This window comes from Oncorhynchus nerka, unplaced genomic scaffold (genome assembly GCF_034236695.1).
Source record: "Oncorhynchus nerka isolate Pitt River unplaced genomic scaffold, Oner_Uvic_2.0 unplaced_scaffold_4927, whole genome shotgun sequence".
NCBI classification, from domain to species: domain Eukaryota; kingdom Metazoa; phylum Chordata; class Actinopteri; order Salmoniformes; family Salmonidae; genus Oncorhynchus; species Oncorhynchus nerka.
Window position 1 is genome coordinate 1,614 of NW_027036378.1, and position 12,359 is coordinate 13,972.

Consider the following 12,359-nt stretch of genomic DNA (forward strand, 5'->3'; position numbering starts at 1 on the left):
GAAGGCTTTCCACTAGATGTTGGAACATTGCTGCTATAACAGCCTCCACTCTTCTGGGAAGGCTTTCCACTAGATGTTGGAACATTGCTGCTATAACAGCCTCCACTCTTCTGGGAAGGCTTTCCACTAGATGTTGGAACATTGCTGCTATAACAGCCTCCACTCTTCTGGGAAGGCTTTCCACTAGATGTTGGAACTTTGCTGCTATAACAGCCTCCACTCTTCTGGGAAGGCTTTCCACTAGATGTTGGAACATTGCTGCCGGGACTTGCTTCCATTCGGGCACTGATGTTGGGCAATTAGGACTGACTCGAAGTCGGCATTCCAATTCATCCCAAAGGTGTTCGATGGGGTTGAGGTCAGGGCTCTGTGCAGGCCAGTCAAGTTCTTCCACACAAATCTCGACAAACCATTTCTGTATATATCTAGCTTTGTGCACGGGGGCACTGTCATGCTGAAACAGGAAAGGGCCTTCCCCAAACTGTTGCCACAACGTTGGAAGCACAGAATCATCTAGAATGTCATTTTATGTTGTAGCGTTAAGATTTCCCTTCACTGGAAGGAACTAAGAGGCCCGAACCATGGAAAACAGCCCCAGACCATTATTTCTCCTCCACCAAACTTTACAGTTGGCTATATGTATTGGGGCAGGTAGCGTTCTCCTGGCATCTGCTAAACCCAGATTCATCCGTCACGCTGCCAGATGGTGAAGTGTGATTCATCACTCAAGAGAACACGTTTCCACTGCTCCAGAGTCCAATGGCGGCGAGCTTTTCTCCAGCCGACACTTGGCATTGCGCATAGTGATATTAGGCTTGTATGCGGCTGCTCAACCATGGAAACCCATTTCCTAAAGGTCCCGACTAACAGTTATTGTGCTGACTTTGCTTCCAGAGGCAATTTGGAACTCGGTAGTGAGTATTGCAACAGACGGTTTGTATGCGCTACGCACTTCAGCACTCGGCGGTCCCGTTCTGTGAACTTGTGTGGCCTACCGCTTCACGGCTGAGCCGTTGTTGCTCCTAGACATTTCCACATCACAATATCAGCACTTACAGTTGACCCTGGGCAGCTCTAGCAGGGCAGAAATTTCACGAACTGACTTGTTGGAAAGGTGGCATCCAATGACGGTGCCACGTTGAAAGTCACTGTGCTCTTCAGTACGGGTCATTCTACTGACAATGTTTGTCTATGGAGATTACATTGCTGTGTGCTCAATTTTATACATCTGCCAGCAACAGGTGTGGCTGAAACAGTGAAATCCACTAATTTGAAGGGGTGTCCACATACTTTTGTATATACAATGTATCTCTGATGCAACAATTCAATAACCAACGTTAATAAAGCTGTCAACATTACAGCTGCTTCATCTGTGCATCATTCAACGTTAAAGCGGCCTTCATTAGGGCACCATTTTGAGGCGGAGCCTAAGTCTGTCTGTCAATGCTGCCGTTCTTCCCCACAGACTCCCTGAGCAACATACACACATGGTATTGACACACACACTGAGAGACATTGATCTATCACATAAAACAGTCCATAACCAGGCTGAGATTGATCTGATAGCAGAACAAATACGACTTAGTGCTTTTAAAACCCTGTGAAAACCCAAACACCGGGCCCCACCCTTAGTATAGTGATTAACAGCCTCAACGGCCAATCCAAGTGTCACTTCCTCCTTCGTTGACTAATCAGACCGCGAGTTCCTACTCAACAGACGAATAATAAAAATAAATTTAAAAAAGTGATTTGATCAAAGTTTGAGTTCCTCGATGTCGGTCGTCCGAAGGAAGCAACGGCTCGTACGGCCGGCCTGCTCTCGGTCACGTGGAGGGAGGAAAGGAAGGGTCCAAGGGGGCCTGTTGGGGCCTTGGGCTCAAAGGGAAAAAGCCCTCTCTGCAGTTGCGGGGCCCGGTGAGGGTGGAAGTGGGAGGGTTAAAGAGGACGTCTGGGGGCTGTCGGAGATCGGGGAGGGGCTGGATGGGGGCCAAAGAGCTGCTGCAACAAAGTAGACTTCCTCTCCTTTCCCGGGCCTGGTCCTAGGCCTCCTCTCTCCTCTCTCTCTGACCGCCCCAGCAGAGCATCCAGAGCCGAGGCGGCGGTGGGGTTGGGAAGCCTGTACCCCCTCGTGGGGCCGGCCGTCCAAAGGGCGGGGCGTAGCTACCAAAGCCAGGTCCTCGCATGAGTTCTGAGCCCCTCATCCCTCTCCTCCCAGTCCCCGCTCCTGGACCCAAACCGCTCTCTGCCCCGCCTCGCCCTGACTTGCTCCCTCCTTGCTCCCCGCTCCCCCACGCAGACCGCCCATCTCCTCCGGCTCAGTGAAGCTGAAAGGGTTCTGGTTCCGTGGGTCGGAGAGCCGTGGAGGAGAACGTGCAGTGGAACCTGAGCTAGACTCCAGGGATCTGGGTCAACCTCGTAGAACAGCCCAGCGTTCTGGGGTGGCTCGTTCTGCTTGTCAATTTCCCTCAGCTTTGCCAATAGTTGCTCCTTCCTGCGACGCTCTGCCTCCGCCACTTCCTGACTGGCTAGCGCCTCTTGGTTCCGCCTCGCAACCTCTTCCTGGACTTGGCCACGCCTCTTCCTGTTCTCTTCCTCCTTATGGATCAGCCTCTTACTCTCCTCCTCCTCTTTCTCCCAGCCTGTGTAGAGAGAGAGACAGAAAGAGAGAAATATGGTTCAGGATATGGTTATGTTGGTGGTGCTGGTCAGAGTACGTTCAGGATATGGTTATGGTGGTGCTGTGGTTGTAGTTCTCTCACCATCTCTCAGTCTCTTGGTCTTTTCCTCAAGTGTGTCCAACTCCAGGTCAATCCTCTGCTTCTCCCTCTCTCCCTCCTTCTGTACCCTCTCTCGCTCCCCTCTCTCCTTTCTCTCCTCAGTCTCCTTCGTCCTTCGCTCTGCTATGTCAACCTCCTGTCCAGAGAAGGAGAGAAAGCGAGACAACGGGAGAGGGGAGAGAGGACATCCATACGGACATCTTGGTTATTCCATCAACAAGCTGTTCAAAACCAGTGGGAATGGTTACATTTTTACCTTTTCAATTATATATTATAGGAGGTAGCAGCCTATTAGATTGGAGGCATTGCTTATTGTAGTAGTGGCTTATTGGAGGAGTAGCTTATTGGAGGAGTAGCTTATTGGAGGAGTGGCTTATTGGAGGAGTGGCTTATTGTAGTAGTGGCTTATTGGAGGAGTAGCTTATTGGAGGAGTAGCTTATTGGAGGAGTGGCTTATTGTAGTAGTGGCTTATTGGAGGAGTAGCTTATTGGAGGAGTGGCTTATTGGAGGAGTAGCTTATTGGAGTAGTGGCTTATTGGAGGAGTAGCTTATTGGAGGAGTAGCTTATTGGAGGAGTGGCTTATTGTAGTAGTGGCTTATTGGAGGAGTGGCTTATTGTAGTAGTGGCTTATTGGAGGAGTAGCTTATTGGAGGAGTGGCTTATTGTAGTAGTGGCTTATTGGAGGAGTAGCTTATTGGAGGAGTGGCTTATTGTAGTAGTGGCTTATTGGAGGAGTAGCTTATTGTAGTAGTGGCTTATTGGAGGAGTAGCTTATTGTAGTAGTGGCTTATTGGAGGAGTAGCTTATTGGAGGCATGGCTTATTGGAGGAGTAGCTTATTGGAGGCATGGCTGATTGTAGTAGTGGCTTATTGGAGGAGTAGCTTATTGGAGGAGTGGCTTATTGTAGTAGTGGCTTATTGGAGGAGTAGCTTATTGGAGGCATGGCTTATTGGAGGAGTAGCTTATTGGAGGCATGGCTGATTGTAGTAGTGGCTTATTGGAGGAGTAGCTTATTGGAGGAGTGGCTGATTGTAGTAGTGGCTTATTGGAGGAGTAGCTTATTGGAGGCATGGCTGATTGTAGTAGTGGCTTATTGGAGGAGTAGCTTATTGGAGGAGTGGCTTATTGTAGTAGTGGCTTATTGGAGGAGTAGCTTATTGGAGGAGTGGCTTATTGGAGGCATGGCTTATTGGAGGCATGGCTTATTGGAGGCAGTGGCTTATTGTAGTAGTGGCTTATTGGAGTGCATGGCTTATTGGAGGAGTGGCTTATTGTAGTGGTGGCTTATTGTAGTAGTGGCTTATTGTAGTAGTGGCTTATTGGAGGCATGGCTTATTGGAGGCATGGCTTATTGGAGGAGTAGCTTATTGGAGGCATGGCTTATTGGAGGCGTGGCTTATTGGAGGCATGGCTTATTGGAGGCATGGCTTATTGGAGGCGTGGCTTATTGGAGGCATGGCTTATTGGAGGAGTGGCTTATTGGAGGAGTAGCTTATTGTAGTAGTGGCTTATTGGAGGCATGGCTTATTGGAGGAGTGACTTATTGGAGGCATGGCTTATTGGAGGAGTGGCTTATTGGAGGAGTGGCTTATTGGAGGAGTAGCTTATTGTAGTAGTGGCTTATTGGAGGCATGGCTTATTGGAGGAGTAGCTTATTGGAGGATGGCTTATTGGAGGCAGTGGCTTATTGGAGGCATAGCTTATTGTAGTAGTGGCTTATTGGAGGCAGTGGCTTATTGTAGTAGTAGCTTATTGGAGGTAGCTTATTGTAGTGTAGCTTATTGGAGGCATGGCTTATTGAGGCATGGCTTATTGGAGGCATGGCTTATTGGAGGCATGGCTTATTGTAGTAGTGGCTTATTGGAGGAGTAGCTTATTGTAGTAGTAGCTTATTGGAGGCATGGCTTATTGGAGGCATGGCTTATTGGAGGCGTGGCTTATTGGAGGCATGGCTTATTGGAGGCATGGCTTATTGGAGCGTGGCTTATTGTAGTAGTGGCTTATTGGAGGAGTAGCTTATTGTAGTAGTAGCTTATTGGAGGCATGGCTTGTTGGAGCGTGGCTTATTGAGGCGTGGCTTATTGGAGGCGTGGCTTATTGGAGGCATGGCTTATTGGAGAGCATGGCTTATTGAGGCGTGGCTTATTGAGGCATGTATTTAGTGGCTTGTGCTGGAGCGTGGCTTATTGGAGGCATGGCTTATTGTAGTAGTGGCTTATTGGAGGCATGGCTTATTGGAGGCATGGCTTGTGGAGGCGTGGCTTATTGTAGTAGTGGCTTATTGGAGGCATGGCTTATTGGAGGCATGGCTTATTGGAGGCGTGGCTTATTGTAGTAGTGGCTTATTGGAGGCATGGCTTATTGGAGGCATGGCTTATTGGAGGCATGCTTATTGGAGGCATGAGCATATTGGAGGCATAGCTTATTAGGCATGGCTTATTGTAGTAGTGGCTTATTGTAGTAGTATTTTATTAGGCATGGCTTGTGGAGCGTGGCTTATTGATAGTAATGTAGTAGTTAGCTTGGAGTAGTGGCTTATTGTAGTAGTGGCTTATTGGGCGTATGGCAATGGAGGCATTTATTGGAGGCATAGCTTGTGGAGGCATAAGCTTATTGGAGGCATGTAGTGGTAGCTTATTGAGTAAATTGGAGTAGTAGCTTATTGTAGTAGTAGCTTGTGGAAGCGTAGCTTATCAAGGCAATGTGAAGCTTAACTCTTGTGGAGGCATAGCTTATTGGAGCGTATTTATTGTAGTAGTAGCTTATTGTAGTAGTAGCTTATTGGGTAGTAGCTTATTGTAGTAGTGGCTTATTATTAGAGGCATGGCTTATTGGAGGCATGGCTTATTGGAAGCGTGGTCATTGGAGGCATGGCTTATTGGAGGCAGCTTATTGGAGGCGTAGCTTCATTGGAGCATGGCTTATTAGGTAGCTTGTTGGAGGCATGGCTTATTGGAGGAGTATTGTTGGAGGCATGGCTTGTTGGAAGGCATGGCTTATTGAGGCATGGCTTATTGGAGGCGTGGCTTATTGATAAGCATGGCTTATTGAGGCATATTTATTGGAGGCATGGCTTATTTGAGGCGTGGCTTATATATGGGGAAACGGCTGCAATGTATGGGGAAACAGGCAATATATGGGGAAAATGGCTGCAATATATGGGGAAATGGATGCAATATAGGGAAACGGGTGCACATGGGGAAATGGCTGCACATATGGGGAAATGGCTGCAATATATGGGGAAGCGGGTGCAATATATGGGGAAACGGGTGCAATATATGGGGAAACGGGTGCAATATATGGGAAACAGGGTGCAATATATGGGAAACGGGTGCAATATATAGGGAAACGGGTGCAATATATGGGGAAATGGCTGCAATTTATAGGGAAACGTGAGAAACGGGTGCAATATATGGGAAACGGGTGCAATATATGGGGAAACGGGTGCAATATATGGGGAAACGGGTGCAATATATGGGGAAACGGGTGCAATATATGGGGAAACGGGTGCAATATATGGGGAAACGGGCAGGTAATATATGGGGAAACGGGTGCAGTATATGGGAAACGGGTGCAATATGGGGAAACGGGTGCAATATATGGGAAACGGGTGCAATATATAGGGAAAGCGGGTGCAATATATGGGGAAACGGGTGCAATATATGGGGAAACGGGTGCAATATATGGGGAAACGGGTGCAATATATGGGGAAACGGGTGCAATATATGGGGAAGCGGGTGCAATATATGGGGAAACGGGTGCAATATATGGAAACGGGTGCAATATATGGGAAACGGGTGCAATATATGGGAAACGGGTGCAATATATGGGAAACGGGTGCAATATATGGGGAAAAGTAGTATACTACAGTGCTTTGCAAAAGTATTCAGACCCCTTGGATTTATTCATATTTTATTGCGTTACAAAGTGGGATTAAAATTGATTTATTGTTTGTTTTTTCAACAATCTACACAAAATACAAAGTGAAAGAAAAGTGGAAAAATATATATATTTTTACAAATATTAATAAAAATGTAATAACTTATATAGTCGTTGCATAACTATTCATCTCCCCCACTATTCAGCTCCCCCAGTATTCAGCTCCCCCACTATTCACCTCCACCAGTATTCACCTCCACCAGTATTCATCTCCCCCACTATTCACCTCCCCCAGTATTCACCTCCACCAGTATTCATCTCCCCCACTATTCATCTCCCCCAGTATTCATCTCCACCAGTATTCATCTCCCCCAGTATTCACCTCCACCAGTATTCATCTCCCCCACTATTCACCTCCACCAGTATTCACCTCCACCAGTATTCATCTCCCCCAGTATTCATCTCCCCCAGTATTCATCTCCCCCAGTATTCACTCTCCACCAGTATTCACCTCCACCAGTATTCATCTCCACCAGTATTCAGCTCCCCCAGTATTCATCTCCCCCAGTATTCATCTCCCCAGTATTCATCTCCACCAGTAATCAGCTCCCCCAGTATTCATCTCCCCAGTATTCATCTCCCCCAGTATTCATCTCCCCAGTATTCATCTCCCCAGTATTCATCTCCCCAGTATTCATCTCCCCACTATTCATCTCCCCAGTATTCATCTCCACCAGTATTCATCTCCCCCAGTATTAATCTCCCCCAGTATTCATCTCCCCCAGTATTCATCTCCCCAGTATTCATCTCCCCCACTATTCATCTCCCCAGTATTCATCTCCCCCAGTATTCATCTCCCCCAGTATTCATCTCCCCAGTATTCATCTCCCCCAGTATTCATCTCCCCAGTATTCATCTCCACCAGTATTCATCTCCCCCAGTATTCATCTCCCCCAGTATTCATCTCCCCCAGTATTCATCTCCCCACTATTCATCTCCCCACTATTCATCTCCCCCACTATTCATCTCCCCCACTATTCATCTCCCCACTATTCATCTCCCCACTATTCATCTCCCCAGTATTCATCTCCCCAGTATTCACCTCCACCAGTATTCATCTCCCCTAGTATTCATCTCCCACAGTATTCACTGTCACTATATAACACAACATATACCAAGACCAGAGAGCACTGTCACTATATAACACAACATATACCAAGACCAGAGAGCACTGTCACTGGTTATGGGTCTGAATGGTTATGGGTCTGAATTAATAACTGCTATAGTCTACCACCATCTGAATGGTTATGGGTCTGAATTAATAACTGCTATAGTCTACCACCATCTGAATGGTTCTGGGTCTGAATTAATAACTGCTATAGTCTACCACCATCTGAATGGTTATGGGTCTGAATTAATAACTGCTATAGTCTATCACCATCTGAATGGTTATGGGTCTGAATTAATAACTGCTATAGTCTACCACCATATGAATGGTTATGGGTCTGAATTAATAACTGCTATAGTCTACCACCATCTGAATGGTTATGGGTCTGAATGGTTATGGGTCTGAATTAATAACTGATATAGTCTACCACCATCTGAATGGTTATGGGTCTGAATTAATAACTGCTATAGTCTACCACCATCTGAATGGTTATGGGTCTGAATGGTTATGGGTCTTAATTAATAACTGCTATAGTCTACCACCATCTGAATGGTTATGGGTCTGAATTAATAACTGCTATAGTCTACCACCATCTGAATGGTTATGGGTCTGAATGGTTATGAGTCTGAATTAATAACTGCTATAGTCTACCACCATCTGAATGGTTATGGGTCTGAGTGGTTATGAGTCTGAATTAATAACTGCTATAGTCTACCACCATCTGAATGGTTATGGGTCTGAATTAATAACTGCTATAGTCTACCACCATCTGAATGGTTATGGGTCTGAATTAATAACTGCTATAGTCTACCACCATCTGAATGGTTATGGGTCTGAATGGTTATGGGTCTGAATTAATAACTGCTATAGTCTACCACCATCTGAATGGTTATGGGTCTGAATTAATAACTGCTATAGTCTACCACCATCTGAATGGTTATGGGTCTGAATGGTTATGGGTCTGAATTAATAACTGCTATAGTCTACCACCATCTGAATGGTTATGGGTCTGAATTAATAACTGCTATAGTCTACCACCATCTGAATGGTTATGGGTCTGAATTAATAACTGCTATAGTCTACCACCATCTGAATGGTTATGGGTCTGAATGGTTATGGGTCTGAATGGTTATGGGTCTGAATAAATAACTGCTATAGTCTACCACCATCTGAATGGTTATGGGTCTGAATGGTTATGGGTCTGAATTAATAACTGCTATAGCCTACCACCATCTGAATGGTTATGGGTCTGAATGGTTATGGGTCTGAATTAATAACTGACTATAGTCTACCACCATCTGAATGGTTATGGGTCTGAATGGTTATGGGTCTGAATTAATAACTGCTATAGTCTACCACCATCTGAATGGTTATGGGTCTGAATGGTTATGGGTCTGAATTAATAACTGCTATAGTCTACCACCATCTGAATGGTTATGGGTCTGAATGGTTATGGGTCTGAATTAATAACTGCTATAGTCTACCACCATCTGAATGGTTATGGGTCTGAATGGTTATGGGTCTGAATGGTTATGGGTCTGAATTAATAACTGCTATAGTCTACCACCATCTGAATGGTTATGGGTCTGAATGGTTATGGGTCTGAATTAATAACTGCTATAGCCTACCACCATCTGAATGGTTATGGGTCTGAATGGTTATAGGTCTGAATTAATAACTGCTATAGCCTACCACCATCTGAATGGTTATGGGTCTGAATGGTTATGGGTCTGAATTAGTAACTGCTATAGTCTACCACCATCTGAATGGTTATGGGTCTGAATGGTTATGGGTCTGAATGGTTATGGGTCTGAATTAATAACTGCTATAGTCTACCACCATCTGAATGGTTATGGGTCTGAATTAATAACTGCTATAGTCTACCACCATCTGAATGGTTATGGGTCTGAATGGTTATGGGTCTGAATGGTTATGGGTCTGAATTAATAACTGCTATAGTCTACCACCATCTGAATGGTTATGGGTCTGAATTAATAACTGCTATAGTCTACCACCATCTGAATGGTTATGGGTCTGAATTAATAACTGCTATAGTCTACCACCATCTGAATGGTTATGGGTCTGAATTAATAACTGCTATAGCCTACCACCATCTGAATGGTTATGGGTCTGAATTAATAACTGCTATAGTCTACCACCATCTGAATGGTTATGGGTCTGAATGGTTCTGGTTCTGAATAAATAACTGCTATAGTCTACCACCATCTGAATGGTTCTGGTTCTGAATAAATAACTGCTATAGTCTACCACCATCTGAGTGGTTATGGGTCTGAATTAATAACTGCTATAGCCTACCACCATCTGAATGGTTATGGGTCTGAATTAATAACTGCTATAGCCTACCACCATCTGAATGGTTATGGGTCTGAATGGTTCTGGTTCTGAATAAATAACTGCTATAGTCTACCACCATCTGAATGGTTATGGGTCTTAATTAATAACTGCTATAGTCTACCACCATCTGAATGGTTCTGGTTCTGAATTAATAACTGCTATAGTCTACCACCATCTGAATGGTTATGGGTCTGAATGGTTATTGGTCTGAATTAATAACTGCTATAGTCTACTGCTATTGCGCGTTCGCTCTTCTTTCAAACTATTGACTGCTGTTTTTAACATTCACCAAACAATAGCTTGCTTCCCTCTAAAAGACTCTGCATGGCCCCCTCAGATCCTCATAAAGTTCTACAGCTGCATCACTGAGAGCATCTTGACTGGCTGCCTAAAAATGATCAAAAGACTCTAGCCACCCAAGACAAACTGTTCTTCTCTGCTACCGTCTGGAACCAACAGGACCCTGAACAGCTTCTACCCCCAAGCCATAAGACGGATCAATAGTTCAATAGTTAATCAATAGCTACCCAGTCTTTCTGCATTAACCCTTTCTGCACTCTTTATACTCGTCACAAAAGCTGCTGCTACTGTTTACTATCTGTCATTTTATTCCTAGTTATATGTACATATCTACCTCAAAGCATAAGTAAGCATTTCACTGAAAGTCTACATCTGTTGTTTACGCATGTTGTTTACACCTGTTGTTTACGCATGTTGTTTACACCTGTTGTTTACGCATGTTGTTTACATCTGTTGTTTACGCATGTTGTTTACATCTGTTGTTTACGCATGTTGTTTACATCTGTTGTTTACATCTGTTGTTTACGCATGTTGTTTACGCATGTTGTTTACGCATGTTGTTTACGCATGTTGTTTACGCATGTTGTTTACATCTGTTGTTTACGCATGTTGTTTACATCTGTTGTTTACGCATGTTGTTTACATCTGTTGTTAAGCATGTTGTTTACGCATGTTGTTTACATCTGTTGTTTACGCATGTTGTTTACACCTGTTGTTTACGCATGTTGTTTACATCTGTTGTTTACGCATGTTGTTTACATCTGTTGTTTACGCATGTTGTTTACATCTGTTGTTTACATCTGTTGTTTACGCATGTTGTTTACGCATGTTGTTTACGCATGTTGTTTACGCATGTTGTTTACATCTGTTGTTTACGCATGTTGTTTACATCTGTTGTTTACGCATGTTGTTTACATCTGTTGTTAAGCATGTTGTTTACGCATGTTGTTTACATCTGTTGTTTACGCATGTTGTTTACATCTGTTGTTTACGCATGTTGTTTACGCATGTTGTTTACGCATGTTGTTTACATCTGTTGTTTACATCTGTTGTTTACGCATGTTGTTTACGCATGTTGTTTACATCTGTTGTTTACATCTGTTGTTTACATCATGTTGTTTACATCTGTTGTTTACGCATGTTGTTTACATCTGTTGTTTACGCATGTTGTTTACGCATGTTGTTTACGCATGTTGTTTACGCATGTTGTTTACATCTGTTGTTTACGCATGTTGTTTACGCATGTTGTTTACGCATGTTGTTTACATCTGTTGTTTACGCATGTTGTTTACGCATGTTGTTTACATCTGTTGTTTACGTCTGTTGTTTACGCATGTTGTTTACGCATGTTGTTTACATCTGTTGTTTACGCATGTTGTTTACATCTGTTGTTTACGCATGTTGTTTACGCATGTTGTTTACATCTGTTGTTTACGCATGTTGTTTACGCATGTTGTTTACATCTGTTGTTTACGCATGTTGTTTACGCATGTTGTTTACATCTGTTGTTTACGCATGTTGTTTACATCTGTTGTTTACGCATGTTGTTTACGCATGTTGTTTACATCTGCTGTTTACGCATGTTGTTTACGCATGTTGTTTACGCATGTTGTTTACATCTGTTGTTTACGCATGTTGTTTACATCTGTTGTTTACGCATGTTGTTTACATCTGTTGTTTACGCATGTTGTTTATCTATTGTTCACTGTTGTTTACGTATGTTGTTTACGCATGTTGTTTACGCATGTTGTTTACATCTGTGTGTTTGACATCTGTTGTTTACGCATGTTGTTTATCTGTTGCATGTTGTTTACATCTGTTGTTTACGCATGTTGTTTACATCTGTTGTTTACGCATGTTGTTTACGCACGTTGTTT

The 12,359-nt window shown here is 44.0% G+C and overlaps 1 pseudogene; it reads right to left on the reverse strand.

Annotated features, from left to right (window-relative positions):
* Positions 1-1,753: 1,753 nt before the first annotated feature.
* Positions 1,754-2,977, reverse strand: LOC135566444 (lebercilin-like; annotated as a pseudogene).
* Positions 2,978-12,359: the final 9,382 nt, after the last annotated feature.